Source organism: Lissotriton vulgaris, chromosome 10, assembly GCF_964263255.1.
Source record: "Lissotriton vulgaris chromosome 10, aLisVul1.2, whole genome shotgun sequence".
Taxonomy (NCBI): Eukaryota; Metazoa; Chordata; class Amphibia; order Caudata; family Salamandridae; genus Lissotriton; species Lissotriton vulgaris.
In genome coordinates this window covers 334758680-334773007 of record NC_141698.1, presented here as the reverse complement: position 1 = coordinate 334773007, position 14328 = coordinate 334758680, and the positions used below count along the sequence as shown (strand labels likewise).

General features: G+C 46.7%; 1 pseudogene; it reads left to right on the top strand.

Annotated features, from left to right (window-relative positions):
• Window positions 1–6176: 6176 nt before the first annotated feature.
• LOC147685202 (mitochondrial fission regulator 2-like) lies at window positions 6177–14035 on the top strand (annotated as a pseudogene).
• Window positions 14036–14328: the final 293 nt, after the last annotated feature.

The window sequence follows — 14328 nt, the reverse complement described above, 5'->3', positions numbered from 1 at the left end:
AATGGCGAAAGGATAGCGAGGATTGCCTATTAAAACAATCATCAGATTTGATTTCAAATAGAATCAAGATATGAATGATAACATTCCTCTAGCAGCCTGACTGCTGTGTCTGTGGATAGACCCATAGGGGTCATTAGGATGGCTGGCGGGGGACCGCCCGTCTAAAGGGAGGGGGTCCCGATGTGTGCATTAGGATGCGCCCGCCACAGTGGCGGGCGCATCCCTCAAATTTAACATTATGGCGGGCGGTGCTCACTGCACCGCCCGCCAAAATCTTAAAAATTAATGCACGCATTTGCATACACGAAGCGGCAGGCACCGCACGGTGCCTGCTGCTTGGTGTATACAAATGCTGGGGGGTGCCACAGGTACTCCCCCTTTGCACCCAACACCTCGGCCTTCACCAGGGGGGCCCGCAGGGGGCCCCCAAAGCAAAGACCGCCTGCGATGCCACCACGGAAAGGCATCTAAGCCCATACATCAAGATATGGCTGGCGTTGTCCATTGGACACCGCCACCATATTAAACCCTTTCCGCCGCAAGGCGACCGGGACGGAAAAGCGGCAGACGGTCTATCCATCCGCCGCGGTCCCCCGCCATACTAATATGGCGGGGGGAATTCGGGATACAGAGTCGAGTGGATTGGCGGAGGCAATCCGCTCGACATCATAATGGGCCCCTTATTCTATGAATTGCATTTGCGCTAGGCTGGCCTACGTTTCTGGGGATACCACTGATGAAGCTTTGTACTTTAATGCTTTCTCCACTGTTTTCAGGTATTTTACGATGCTTGCTATTACTTGAGGATGTGCCCCTCTCAAGAGAAAAACAACAGCCATCTGAACCAATCGTAACCCGTGATTAATCAGGGGCCTCCGAAGAAAGCTTCTCCGTTCTTTTATTAAGTGAGGACAGATGCAAAGAAGGTGTGGAAATGTCTACTGATACTTTTCGCATAAGCGACACTTGTTGCTGGATGCGTGAAGCACTGAAGGTGGCAACAAATCTAATAAGAGAAAGCAACCCATGCTTAGCTGGCAGAACCTAAGTTTGTAATGCACAGGAAATGGTTCAATGAGGTACTTTTAAAGCTCTCCTTGGATGTAACTATCGATGACAAGGTATGCATTCTTTCTTCTCTTGAAATTGTATTACTCTAACAAGAAGGACATTCTGTGAACCTCTTTGTTTAAAACTGTTTTATCCTGGTAGTGAGGAAGATGTTGATTCCACAGAGTAGCCACACTTTTCGTTTCTAGTCCTTCAGTAACGGCATTAGTCAGGGGTTGTGGGCCTGTAAACTGTTTGGGGACGTGACTTCAGAGCTGATAAAGTACTTTAAGGATCATCAATTCGCCGCTCGTGTTTTCTGGATGAGTTGTTGGTCATTTAGTTTAAATTCCTTCCTGATCTGAGCCCGTGATGTATTCTGTGCAGCTGAAACAAGGACCTAAAGATCGTGCTCTGTGCTATGTTCAAAAAGGCACCCTATCTCCCTGGGGATACCTTTGTGTCCCACAACGGTGGGGGAATACATTTGCAACAGATTATCTTCAAGATGGGTTTCAAAGTAGGCCGTTTTGTAGTTGTAAATACTATGTGAAAGGCAGAGTTGCGATATTTAGCTTCAATGGATTGATACCTGCTAAGTGGCTTCCTTCGTCATTCAGAAAGCATCCAAGATATTTGTATTTATTAAATTTAGTCATACAGTGATTATTCATGAACCAGGCACCTGTTTTTTTCCGACAAATTTTACCATCACCATTTGACTTAGGAGGACTACATCATCTGTGTAAAGTAATATTAGATTGATTCCCAAGTTTGGAGAGTGGCTGACAACATAATCTAGTTCAGGTTACAGATGTACAGATTAAACAGAGCTGGGACCTTGTTTGACACCATGGAGGATCTTGGTTTTATTGGAGATAGAATTGATATTCTTTAAATTTACTCTGGGTGAGATATCAGAATACAACAGTTGAATGTAATGCAATAATGGTGGTGGCATTAGCCAGGCATTGAGTTTGGACCAAAGCAACTGGCAGTTTACATGATCAAAGGCTTTGCTGTAATCTATAAAACTGCAATAGAGAAGCTCTTGTTCCTTATTTGTCTTACTACAAGCATCATGATGGCCACCAGGTTGTCAGAAGTACCGGAGACAGGTCTGAAACCGGTTTGATTGATAGGTATTCCGTTTCCCAAATTTGCCCACTCGTCGAGATCATCCAGTAGGAGTGAGGGGACGTATTTGGCCCGACATTCATTAGGGCAATAGCTATCAGTGGCCACCACTGGGACTTTCTTATAGATGGGATGCAGAAACAAGCCTTGCCAAGATTATGGAATAGAATTTTTTTCAAAGTGTGTTTTTACTGTATTTTCAAAGTTTTATAGTTTGTACCCTAAATAAGCTTTTTGACTGACTGACATTCAATGATGTAAGAGTTTACTATGTATAAATTATTTCGTGTGAACTGGAGTTATTTTTTTTCTCTATACAACATCTGAAATAAAATGTACCTTTTGTGAAAAGCGTAGTACTTAATGCAATGTTTGCTAAGCAGGGCAGCTTTCATTTAAGGATTCACATTATCTTCAAAAGCGTGCATTTTCACCCCAAATTTTGGCTGGTATATACTAGTTTCCTGTACCAAAACGGATCACTTGCATAATGCTCTGCCAATTTTTTATGCTTAGTAACACTGCCAATTTTCAGAGCTTTTACAGTTTGTAATTGACATTTCGTGATAACAGTCTTGTAATCAATTACAAAACAAAATAAGATTTAAAAAAATACAACCAATAGCAGAAATGGAAGACAGTTGATAGATAAAAAAAATCCCATTTCTTGAAATTTAGACATTTGCAAATTTACAAGTTGACACAAATATGTTTACAAAAGGTGGAAATATGAAAAACATGAAAAGCATTAGAACATTGTCAAGGGAAGATGGTTTCTGCAAGTGCTGCTGATTCATTTTAACAGAAGGTTGACATTCTGCTCTTGGCTTCTGCTGGTATTCAGAAACCAAAGGCAAATGATGGGAGCTTTTCAAACTGGAGAAACACACAAATAATAGATCTTTCATAAATAACTTCGGAGTGAACCTGATGGAATAAAGACAGCCTGTGCAGGAAGAGATTTTACAGTGAGACCATGCCTTTTAAAAATCAGAATGCTGGCTTTCTGGGGGAAATGCTTCATTTTTACAGAAAATAAAAAAATGAACAAACAAGCAAGTAAATAAATTAAAAAAAAAAAAAAAAAGTGCTAGCGCCATAAGCTTTCTTATAGAGCACAGTCCACACACAGCCACAGCGGTCCACCTCTGGATCTCTTTCTATATGGCCTAAAGAGCGGCCTGCCAGGCAGGGGCGGCAAGCAATTATTAAAATCTGTGTGGTGTTGTCACTTCCAATGAGGATGACGACCAGGAAGGAAGGTGGTTTACTTCCTGCTTACAAATCCAACCAATCGCAGCTCCAGGATTGGTTGCAGCAGGCTGACCCAGCACTCATATTGAGGATGGAGACTTGTGCCTGCAATGACTATGCTTTTTTTTACAGCACTGGGATTGCTGGCTTTGAAGTGTGCAGTAAAGATTGGCCAGCTGTAGACAGCTGTCAATCTGTCATGCGCAGTGAGCAGTCTTTCTGCAGTACGCAGGAATCTGTCAGCCTCGCCGTGGCCCCATCATCACGCTTACACTAGCGTGGCAGGCAGTAAACAGAATAATAAAATGGTAATGAACATTTTATTATTCTGTGTGTACCTGCTGCTGCGCTTGCAGCAGGAGGAGCCACGCTCCTCGTCTTAATGGAGGAGCCGCCTCTGCTGCCAAAGCTGAATTCCTTTTATCACAAAATTAATACCCATCTCCAGCAGCAGTCAGACCACATCACCTGTCGAAACAGGCACTCTCTGAGACCCTCATTTTTCGCATTCTGATGTAAAGAGTGGCTTTCTATCCACCTTTCTATACCCTCTTTGCATCTGTCCATCCGTTTTCCAGACCCCTCACCCTCTCTGTTTTTACTTGCCTCTCTCTCACCATTTTTAGGTCAAGCATTCAAGACTTGTATATACGACATGGTTAAACATGACAACCTACTGTCCCTCCTGGAACGAAGGATGGGTCTATTTAGTCCCCTGCTACAATGGTTTCCTAAACAATAGAACCCAAAGAATCAAGATGAAGCAAGCCCTCTCTCAACCCTCCATGGTCACCGAAGGGGTTCAACAGGGTTATGCACTATCACCCATTCTTTTCAATCTACTCATGGAAACCCTGGCAAACGCATTGAACTCTGCAAACATTCTATATCACATGTGTGCAGATGACACACAATTGTATCTGAAAATCTCCTCCCCAGATGACTTCATCTCCCTCAACACTATTCTGCATCACACTCAAAGCTGGCTTACTGGCAAACACCTCATGCTCAACACCACCAAAACAGAAATCCTCCTCATCTCCCTACCCAATCACACACCCAAGACAGATCTCTGGCTGAAGAATCTAACAACCATTAACTGCTCTCCCTAGATCATTGACTCTGTTAAATCCTTGGGAATTACCTTTGACAAACATTTGAATATGCAAGTGCATATCAGTAATGCCACCAAATGAGCTAATCATCAGATGAGTATCCTAAGGAAAGTTAATCCCTTCCTCCCACAGGTTGACTTAAAAATGGCAGCACAAGCCCTAGTGTTGGCAAGATTGGATTATGGAAGCCCCACTCTATGCGGACTTCCCAAATACAAGCTTGCCCCGCTGAGGGCATCTCCTAACGCTGTGGACAGGCTGTTTGACTGAACAAAAAGAAATAACCACAACAGCCTGAGGACCCCTACATCGAGGTGACCATTGCGGCGCCTGCTCTTTGGCGCATCCAGCGCTCTCCCCAATCGGCGTTCAATATTTTGCCTTTGGAAGGGACTTCTGCCTGCCCCGAGCTCCCTAAAAGTCCCGGGGGACGACTGCGCCCGCCCTGGTTGCGGCGGCGCTCCTGCAACTCCCGAAATTGAGACCCCCCTCTTCTGCCATCGGACCTCCACCCTGCTGCAGGCGACTTACCTGGGCCCCCAGACGACTCGGCCCTGGATGCAGACTTGCCCTTCCTGCCTCAAAGATGATGATCGGACGCTGAGGCTGGGTGTCCGTGTAGTGCTGCCTTCCTTCCTGGCCCCTGGGAGCATCGGGTGGTGTTTTGACCCCGTGAGCTCTATCCCAGGTTAGTGGATTCCTACATTGTGGCCTGCTCCCGAGGCCCCCCCCCCCCCCCGGCTGGCCTGCTTGACTTCCAAGGTGAGGCGTTCATGGGCACAACCTATGAACTACATCACAGTAAGTGGCGAGCTCCCACTCCCCCAGCTACCATTGTTTGCTTTGATCTCTTCACTCCTGGTCGCCCCGGGCTATGGACGCTCTGGTGGCAGTGGTCCGGTGGGGGTGGTGACTGACTGCCTGGACCGGTGTGGCGGTGTCTTTCTCCTATCATGTCTCTGTTCACGTTTTGGCCTTTGCAGCTGGACTGGGTCGTGCTTGTCGGCTCTCGGGATGGCTTCTAATAAAGGCAACAGGCCGTCCACTCAAAGGCAGATCAATAAACTCTCGTGGGGATCCAAAGGGGAAAACAAGGAAGCAAACCCCGATGCGGCACCTAAAAATGCAACTCCCCCACATGCAGGAAAACCGCCCACACTGGAAGACGTGATGGAGGCGATAGCTGGTGTCCGCTCCTCTCTGGAGGCCCACATAGACTTTGTGAACATAGAGGTTACCTTGTTGCGGGCAGATCTCCGCAAAATGGACTCCAAAGTTAGAGACATAGAGATTAAGACCACAGCGCTCATAGATGACACCTCCACCCTCCAACAACAGGTAACCCAACTCCAAAAACAACAACAGCAAATGGGAGAGCTCCTAGATGATTATGAAGAACGCGCAAGGTGCAATACCCTCCGCATCCTGGGGGTTTTGGAATGAACGGAGAGGCCGACCACTGACCTCTTCGTCGAGAATCTGATCCTAAAACACCTCCAGCCCAAGCAACTATCTAACTATTTCTCCATTGAGCGGGCACACAGGGTCCCGAGTGGCAGGCCGAAACCGGGTGCTTCCCCCGCCCCATAATCGCTCGAGTTTTCAACTTCCGGGATCGGGATGTCATCCTTCAAACGGCACGAGCGGGCCGCCCTTACACCTGGAAAATACCCACACCACGATCTTCCCCGACTTCATGGTGAAGGTACAAGCACGGAGGCGCAGTTTTCTGAAAGTTAAAAAGGCCTTGCGAGCAAAGAATATAAAGTACGCTATGCTGTTTCCCGCTAAATTGCGTGTAGAGTCGGAGGGCAATACTTGGTTCTTTCTGTCCCCTGAGGAGGTCTGGGACTGGCTCGAGGGTTGGCGCAATCAGGTAAAACTCCTAATAATCGTCGAGCTTCGGACGACCACTCCGGCCAGAACCTGCTGCCCGAAAGCCAGGAATTGTTTACTGATGGCAATCAGGATGACCAGTGACGTCTTTTAGTTGCCTGGGACTCCTCTACGAGGCAGTCAAGAGGCCGTTTTTCGGCCCTCCTTATACTGCTGTGACTTTTTACCTTGGGCGGCCACATACCGGCTGGTTTGAACTGATTCATGTTCTCCTTGTACTCTTCCTCTGGTCCAGACACTAAGGACCATCCAGCTTTTATCACTGTTTATTGTAATATGTAGATGAACACACCGATACAATTTGACCTAAACTGTATAAGGCACCACGATCTCATAGACTTCAGGCGAGGGCTCGCATGGCTCTCTAGGCACCCAGTCAGTGTTTGGGAGGGCCACAGGCACTCTGCCTTGTTGGGGAGTGGATAGTTTAAAGTCCACTGGCAGGTGGGCAGGGAGGGGGAATGGAAAGGGAGGGAGGGGGGTATTGGGACATTTTTTTGCTGTTCTGGTTTTGTTGGTTTTTGAAGACAGAGCGTGTCACAATTTGGGACGATGTGAGCCACGTGCTTTGAGCCTTTGCAATGTATTGTTTCGATCCTTCATGGGGGGTCCCCTATTGTTTCTCGGTCCGCCGGTGTGCCTCTTGACAAACCTCCTTGATAGGAAACTTACGCTTATGACGTGGAATGTCAATGGGTTGGGCAACAAAATCAAAAGAGGGGTTGTTCTACAGTTCATTAAACGCCATGCCCCCGACCTTGCCCTCTTACAAGAGACACACTTAGTGGTTTACTGCTGCAGAGCACTCCAACGATGGGGATATAAATTGCTGATACATGCCGGGTTTACTTCAGGGTCCCGGGGCACCGGTATTCTTATAAAAACCACTCTCACACTTACACCTACATGTTCATGGGCAGACCCGCAGGGAAGGTTTACAGTCCTGGAGGCCACTTGGGAAGGCAGACCACTGAATGTAATCTCAGCCTATATTCCACCAGCACTGGGGGCGAGGCGTTACGAGCTCTTGGCAAGATAATGTTGGGTATCCCCCAGGGCACTCTGATCATTGAAGGTGACTTTAACATGACAATGGACGACACGGTCGACAGACACCCCAGAGACATTCAAATAGATCAGGGTCTGATCTCGCAGATTTTACACAAGCTATGGGATTAAAGGACCTTTGGCATACACAACACCCTGACACTCCCTACTTCACCCACTATTCTAATGCCCACAACAGCATGTCTCGCATTGGTTATATCTTTTGTCCCCTGGCCAACGTTGGTCATCTCCGCAATGTGCGGGGTCTTCCTCGAGGCATCTCCGATCACTCCCCCCTCAGTGTCGAGCTCACTTACCATCAGCAGTTCACCCGAGGGCCGATCATCATTACCCCCTGGATTTTAAAGATCCCTGATATTAAGGAGGACTTGATTGAACATACTGATTTTTATTTTGCCGAAAATGTCGGCTCCGTGACTTCGGCAATAACATTGTAGGGAGCTTACAAAGCTATTCTTAAGGGCAGGGCACTGGCTCTCAAGGTCGGATATGTCTGGGAACACAATGAGTAAGTGATCCAAACAAAAACCGATCTGCTTTGCCTCGAGTCCGCCCATAATGCTAATCCGTCCGAAGATACGGCCCATCGGCTCCAGTCGAAACAACAGCAATACAGGGCTTTGGCTTCGGAACCGGCGCAGACCAGGCTTCTCCAGACTCGTCATAGAATCTACGAGTTAGGAGCCCGTGCGGGTAAAATGCTGGCGTGGTTGAAACGTCGTGACCAGGGGACGAGATGGGTTCCCCTGCTTGTCCGTTACGATGGAGCGCGAATAACAGCCCCCCAGGAAGTGGCAGCGGCCTTCGCTGATCACCTCGAACACGTCTATACGGCTAGGGCACACTATAATGCTGAGGAATCCCAGTCCCTTCTAGATGAAATGCGCTTACCCTCCATTTCGGATGAGGAAAGGGAGGCGCTGGAAGCGGACCTTACCTCAGAGGAGGTCAGTAATGCCATCTTTGCTATTAAATCTGGCAAGGCCACGGGTCCAAATGGGGTCCTGATTGAATTCCTGAAATCCGTAGCTTTAGGGGTCACTCCACATCTGAAAAACATGTTTAAGGAAAGCAAGGAAAGAGGCATTCTGCCGCCTGATCTGAGGCTGGTGTCCATCCTAGTCATTCCTAAACCGAATAAACCCCCTACGGATGTTGGTTCTTATAGACCGATCTCCTTAATCAGTTCTGAGGCCAAGGTACTGGCTAAGCTCCTGGCTACCAGACTCCTCATGGTCCTTCCGTCCCTGGTCCACGCTGACTAGTCGGGATTTCTCCCACATCGAAACACAGCACTGAACCTCCGTCGAGTCCATAATGTACTTGGTAGACAGCCATATTTGCAAGAAGACGCCGCTATCCTCTTTCTCGACACCACAATGGCGTTTGATTCAATAGAGTGGACATGCCTCTTTGCAGTCTTGACAAAATTCGGCTTTGGGCCCATTTCATATAGTGGGTCAGGCTCCTCTACACTGACCTTTGGGGTCAGGTTAGAGTCAATAATCACACTTCCAGACAATTCCCACTGCACCGAGGGACCCGGCAAGGTTGCCCCCTGTGACCGTTGCTATTCGCCCTAACTCTAGAACCACTGGCGTATTGGATCCACGCGGACCATTCTATCCGGGGCCTTAGATGGGCCGAAGGTGTTGTTGACGAAATCTCACTGTACGCGGACGACATATTGGTGTATATGTCCAACCCCGCTGCCTCTGTTTATGATCTCTTTCACGTCCTGGCCAATTTTGGAAAATATTCTGGCTACTCCATAAATTGGTCCAAGTCTGTCCTATGTATCTTGCATGGCCCACCGTCTACGTTACCCAGAGGTTATTCCGTTCCTCTGGCTGTTGAGGGTTTTAAATACCTCGGCATTTTTGTCACCCCGGATCCCCAACTTTTTTACGACTACAATCTTAAGGGCCTCCTGCAGACATTACATGACGACATCTCCCACTGGAGATCTTTGCCTCTGTCCCTCCCTGGCCGAGCTGCCTTATTTAAAATGCTGGCGCTTCCCCGCTTCTTATATGTCCTCCAGAACTGCCCATTTCCGTTTGCAAATTCCTTTTTCACCACTCTTGAGGGAGAAATTCGTTTATTGCTGTGGGACGGCAGGGCATCTCGCATCGCTCTCCGTAAACTCACTAAGGGCTGGTACGATGGTGGCATTGCTCTACCTGATATGTGCCTGTATTACTGGGCGTCCCAACTGGTTGCCACTAATCAGTGGATCCATGGTACACCCACGGACCCGGCATTCCATCTCAAATGCTATCAGATGAGGAGTGAGGGTTACCTGGGGCTCTATACAGCAGACCACAGCGTAATCGCTATGTAGGTCCCATGCAACAGATGGTGGCCATATGGCATCGCGCCACTAAGAGCCTTGGTTAGTCCAACAAGTCCACTAAGGCGACCCCCGTTTGGTCTTCGCAGAGTCTTGGCCTCCTCTGTTTCTAGCCGTGATTTGACAGATGGGACACTATTGGCATATCCACCGTTGGTGGATTTGATATACAGAGGGAAACTTCTATCCTTCCCAGAATTGCAACAGAAACACGCACTCTCACACAGGGAGGTCTTTCGATACCTCCAAGTTAAGGACGCCATCCAGGCAAATATACCTCACCTCTCCTACCTCCCAGAGGCCTCACCCTTAGAGGACAGATTTCTCTCTGAACCCCTGTTGACTAAGGCGATTTCCTGTACCTATCGCAAGTTCTCTAACAACGTACCTGATTCCTTTCCAGCTCTGTGCCACAAGTGGGAGGGCGACGTGGGCGACTTAGAGGATACTGACTGGTTAGCGGCGTGATTGTCCCCACGGGAATCTGCCACCGCTTCCGCTTGACACAGCTTAAAATACACCACATAACTTACATGTCAGGCCCGCTACTCGCTAAATTGGGCAGACGCCCCGATGCCCACTGTTTGCACAGCTGCGGCATGATAGGAACTTTTTATCACAACTTATGGGACTACCCGGTGATTCAACGCCTATGGCAAGGGGCTGTTAAGAAAATGACGGAGGCATTGGGGAAACCAATTCCACTCAGTCCCTGGGGAGGGATCCTCAATGTTTGGGAGGCGACTGACTTGATGGATATAGAACACCAGTGGTTGGCCCTAGGGTGCCTCCTTATTAAACATCCCATAGCAATGTACTGGGGCTCTCCTGACCGCCCGCTTGTGATACGATGGGTGGCAGAGATGGACAGGGCTATGTTGGCCGAGAAAACCATGTATAACCTTAGAGGTTGCCCTAAAAAGTGGGACAATAAGTGGGGGCCGTGGAATGTGTACAGGGCGAGATCTGCCCCCTAGAGATCTTTCGAACTAGGCATACATGTGGCTGAATTGTATTTCATTTTTTGTCTCTGTGTATTCATATATTGTTTGATATCTTTTGTTGTCATGGTGATAGTTAGGGCGAGGGCTGCTCTTTAAAGATCCTCCAGCTTCGACATATATGCGGCTAAATTGTATTTTGTATCCTTTTCTCCATTTATTGCTTGATATGCTCTGTTTTTCTTCTTAATAAAAAATGTTCTTAAAAAAAAGAAATAACCAAATTTCTCCAACCTTAAAAGCATTGAACTGGCTACCATACGAGGCAAGAATACAACTAAAGATTGCCTGCATGACTCATAAAGCCCTTCATATCAAAACCCCCAGTTACTTGGCACAAAAGCTAGAGCTTTTGAGAGGTTGCAGACATTTGCAAAGTGTGAGCTTGCTACTACTGAAATCACAGTCCTTGCATAAAAAGAGAATGTGCTGCAGAGCCTTCTCTGGTATTGCCCCGAAGATTTGGAACTCCTTACCAACAGATGTACACAAGATCTCTTCCTCCTCCTCCTTCAAAAAAGACGTGAAAATGATTCTAATGAACAAATTCACATCCTAAGACTTTAAATTATACTTTACTGTTATCAATATATGGTATCTTATCTACCACTGTCTACCTCTCAAATCAAATGTATGCATATTACCTCCTCAACCTTCTAATGTATCCAAATGGTGTAATGTAAAGCGCTCTGATGCCCTTCAGGGTCATGCTTGCTCCATTTTTTTTAAAACAGGTTTTTATTGCTTTTTAAGAAACAGTGTTATGCATCTCACAATACAGCCTGTGAATACGTGGTATGCACATCATAGGAGGCGGTAAGTCACTCAGTCAGCAATCCAGGCTATTAGATCTATCGAGCGGTCAATCCCCCGGAGGATGGTCTACTACATCGTCCTCATTATTGGGTTGTTTCAATAGTTCTACTAAAGCCACCCATGCCCTTGATGCCTCCAGCGTCTTGTCATGCTCACTTCATATAAAAATTGTAGATAAATAAAACAAAAAATAAATATATATCATATATATGTGTATGTTCTTTGTGGGCTCTGGAGATCATACCTAGGACTTGTCTGCTTCCGCTTAGTGACTTTTTTTCTGTTCAACTGCCTCTGTCTAACTGTCTTGATAGAAACGACCAGTAGAGGTCAATAAAATACCAGAATTGCTTTCTGCTGAGGGGTTTTCTTTTTTTTATCTTTCTGGCAACTGCCTCTATTTAACTTTCTTGATAGAAAACGACCAGCATAGATCAGTAAAATACCAGAATCACTTTAACATTCTCGAGATTGCAGTCCATGGAAATTGTCTTCCACCAGCACCTGTAGACATTAATATTTTTTTTCAAACATTATATTTGAAAAGTAAGTGTATGAAAAGTGTCCAAGACTAGAGTTGACGACCGGGAGTGTAAAAGATCAGAAGATTTGTTTGTATCTACTTACGTGTCTATTTATTTTATTTATTTATTTATTTATTTTATTTATTTATTTATTTATTTATTGCATTTGTATGGCGCAACAGCTACCCTGAGGGTTTCCCGGCGCTTGGATCTGTTTGAGTGGATTAAAAAATAAAATATTGTGAGTGCTACTGATTAAAAAGCCAAGCTTTAACTCCTAGGGCAATGGCAATAGCAGGGTGATCAGAAGCAAAAATGTGCCAGCAAGTCCACTCGCAGTTATGTGAAGGTCTTACATCTTTTGGAAACCAAAGTCAAAAGATTGTCGATCTGTATATCGCAGCTCAACTTTGTGCAGTAAATGTCTCTATTGATCAGCCTGATCCGGCAGCTCTTTGACTACGTTGGTGTACCGACTGACTGGTTCATATCAGAGTAGGAGTTTAAAGCATATGGATATACTCGCAGCGTGGTCCGAATCAGGGCCGGCTCTAGGCATGTGCAAGCGGTGCACCTGCACAGGGCCACCAAACCCCAGGGGCCACCACGCCAATATATATCCTTAATATATTAATCCTCTGAGGATGGATACATATTTGCGTGGTGGCCCCTGGCAGGGATTTGGCAGCCTCCGGCTCTGTTCCACTACTAAACACCCTGACCCCCTCCCCTCTTTACTGGCCTGCGCGCTCCGCCCCGCCCGGACCACCTCTTCCGGGCCCCCTACCTACGCTCCTTGCCCAAGGCCACCATGAGCCTAGAGCCGGCCCTGTCCGAATGATTGGAACAGTTCTTCCTTTTCATCCGTGTCTGCGACCCTTTTTCAGAGTGTAGCCGACCAAAGTGCTGCTGACTGTGAAACTCTCAAAAACTCCATGGTTCCATCTCTGCCTGATGTTGCCTGGCTAACGAATAATGGCAGAGAATCTTGTAAAAAGATCAGGAATTACATATCTACAAGTATCACTAGCAAACAAATCCAGTGTTCCAAGTCTGTTGAGAGTTCCGCCATGTCACCCTCTCCAGAAGAGACAGTGCAAGCTGAAAAACACCTTCCACAAAATTATGAGACCGTTCAGAAAATGGCAGCACTTGAGGAGTAGCTAGCCCGGATCCGGGCTCAAATTGCTGCCATAGTTGCAGTTCAAGGAAAAAGAGACAATTTTGCAGCAGTGAGGTTTGCTTGACAACCCTGCATATGTTCACCCATTCCAAGGACTGACTTTGACGACACTCTCTGCTTCAGTGCATCAACCTACAATTTGGCCAGTACCCCCTCATCCTCCACCACCACCCCCGCTGACACCTCCACCACCACCAACAAGTACAAATGTCAGCAATTCAGTCATTAGCCTTATAAAACAACACCGTGAAGCTAATAACAATTCTCCCACAACCAATGACCCTGGGAAGGATAGTGCTGAAAATGTGCCTAGCATGATGGATGTTGAATAAGATTTGACTGTTGCTGAGGCAAGGTCGCCAGTTGATACTCCTGTTATGAAGAATGGGGGAAAACGGAATTCACTTTCAGACCCAGCTGAACTAATTGCTAGTGCCCTGAGGCAAAAATGTGCACACCACAAAAATTACGACTCATTTGGAAAAGAAAATCAATCATATGAGGGTTCTCCATTCTCAAGCCCAGAAACACCAGTGTTCGAGCGTCATTTATTAAAGCCGATTGGAAAGCGGTCGCCCCTCAGCGGAGCCAATCAAATGGCTAATGCGGTGCGCGTGAAGGTTCACGCACATGTTTAAATGAGGACACGAGTGGAAGGAAAAGATTTCCTTTAAGGCAGCTAAAAGTGTTCGCTGCACTGGATGGCTCAAGGCTCGTAGAAATGCTGCTGATTTTTAAATTTCCTTTCACTTTATTTGAATGTCCTCCCTACAGTTTATTGTGGTGTTTGCTTTTGAATGACTTTGCAATGCTGTTGTGCCCCTTACCTGTTGTTTGTTTATCCTTTGCCCAGTCTGCCCTCTAGAAGAAGACTGTCTTTGTTTCGGCCTGTGCATTCCAGAAGAGAGTGCGTATTGAGGAGTGCACTGAA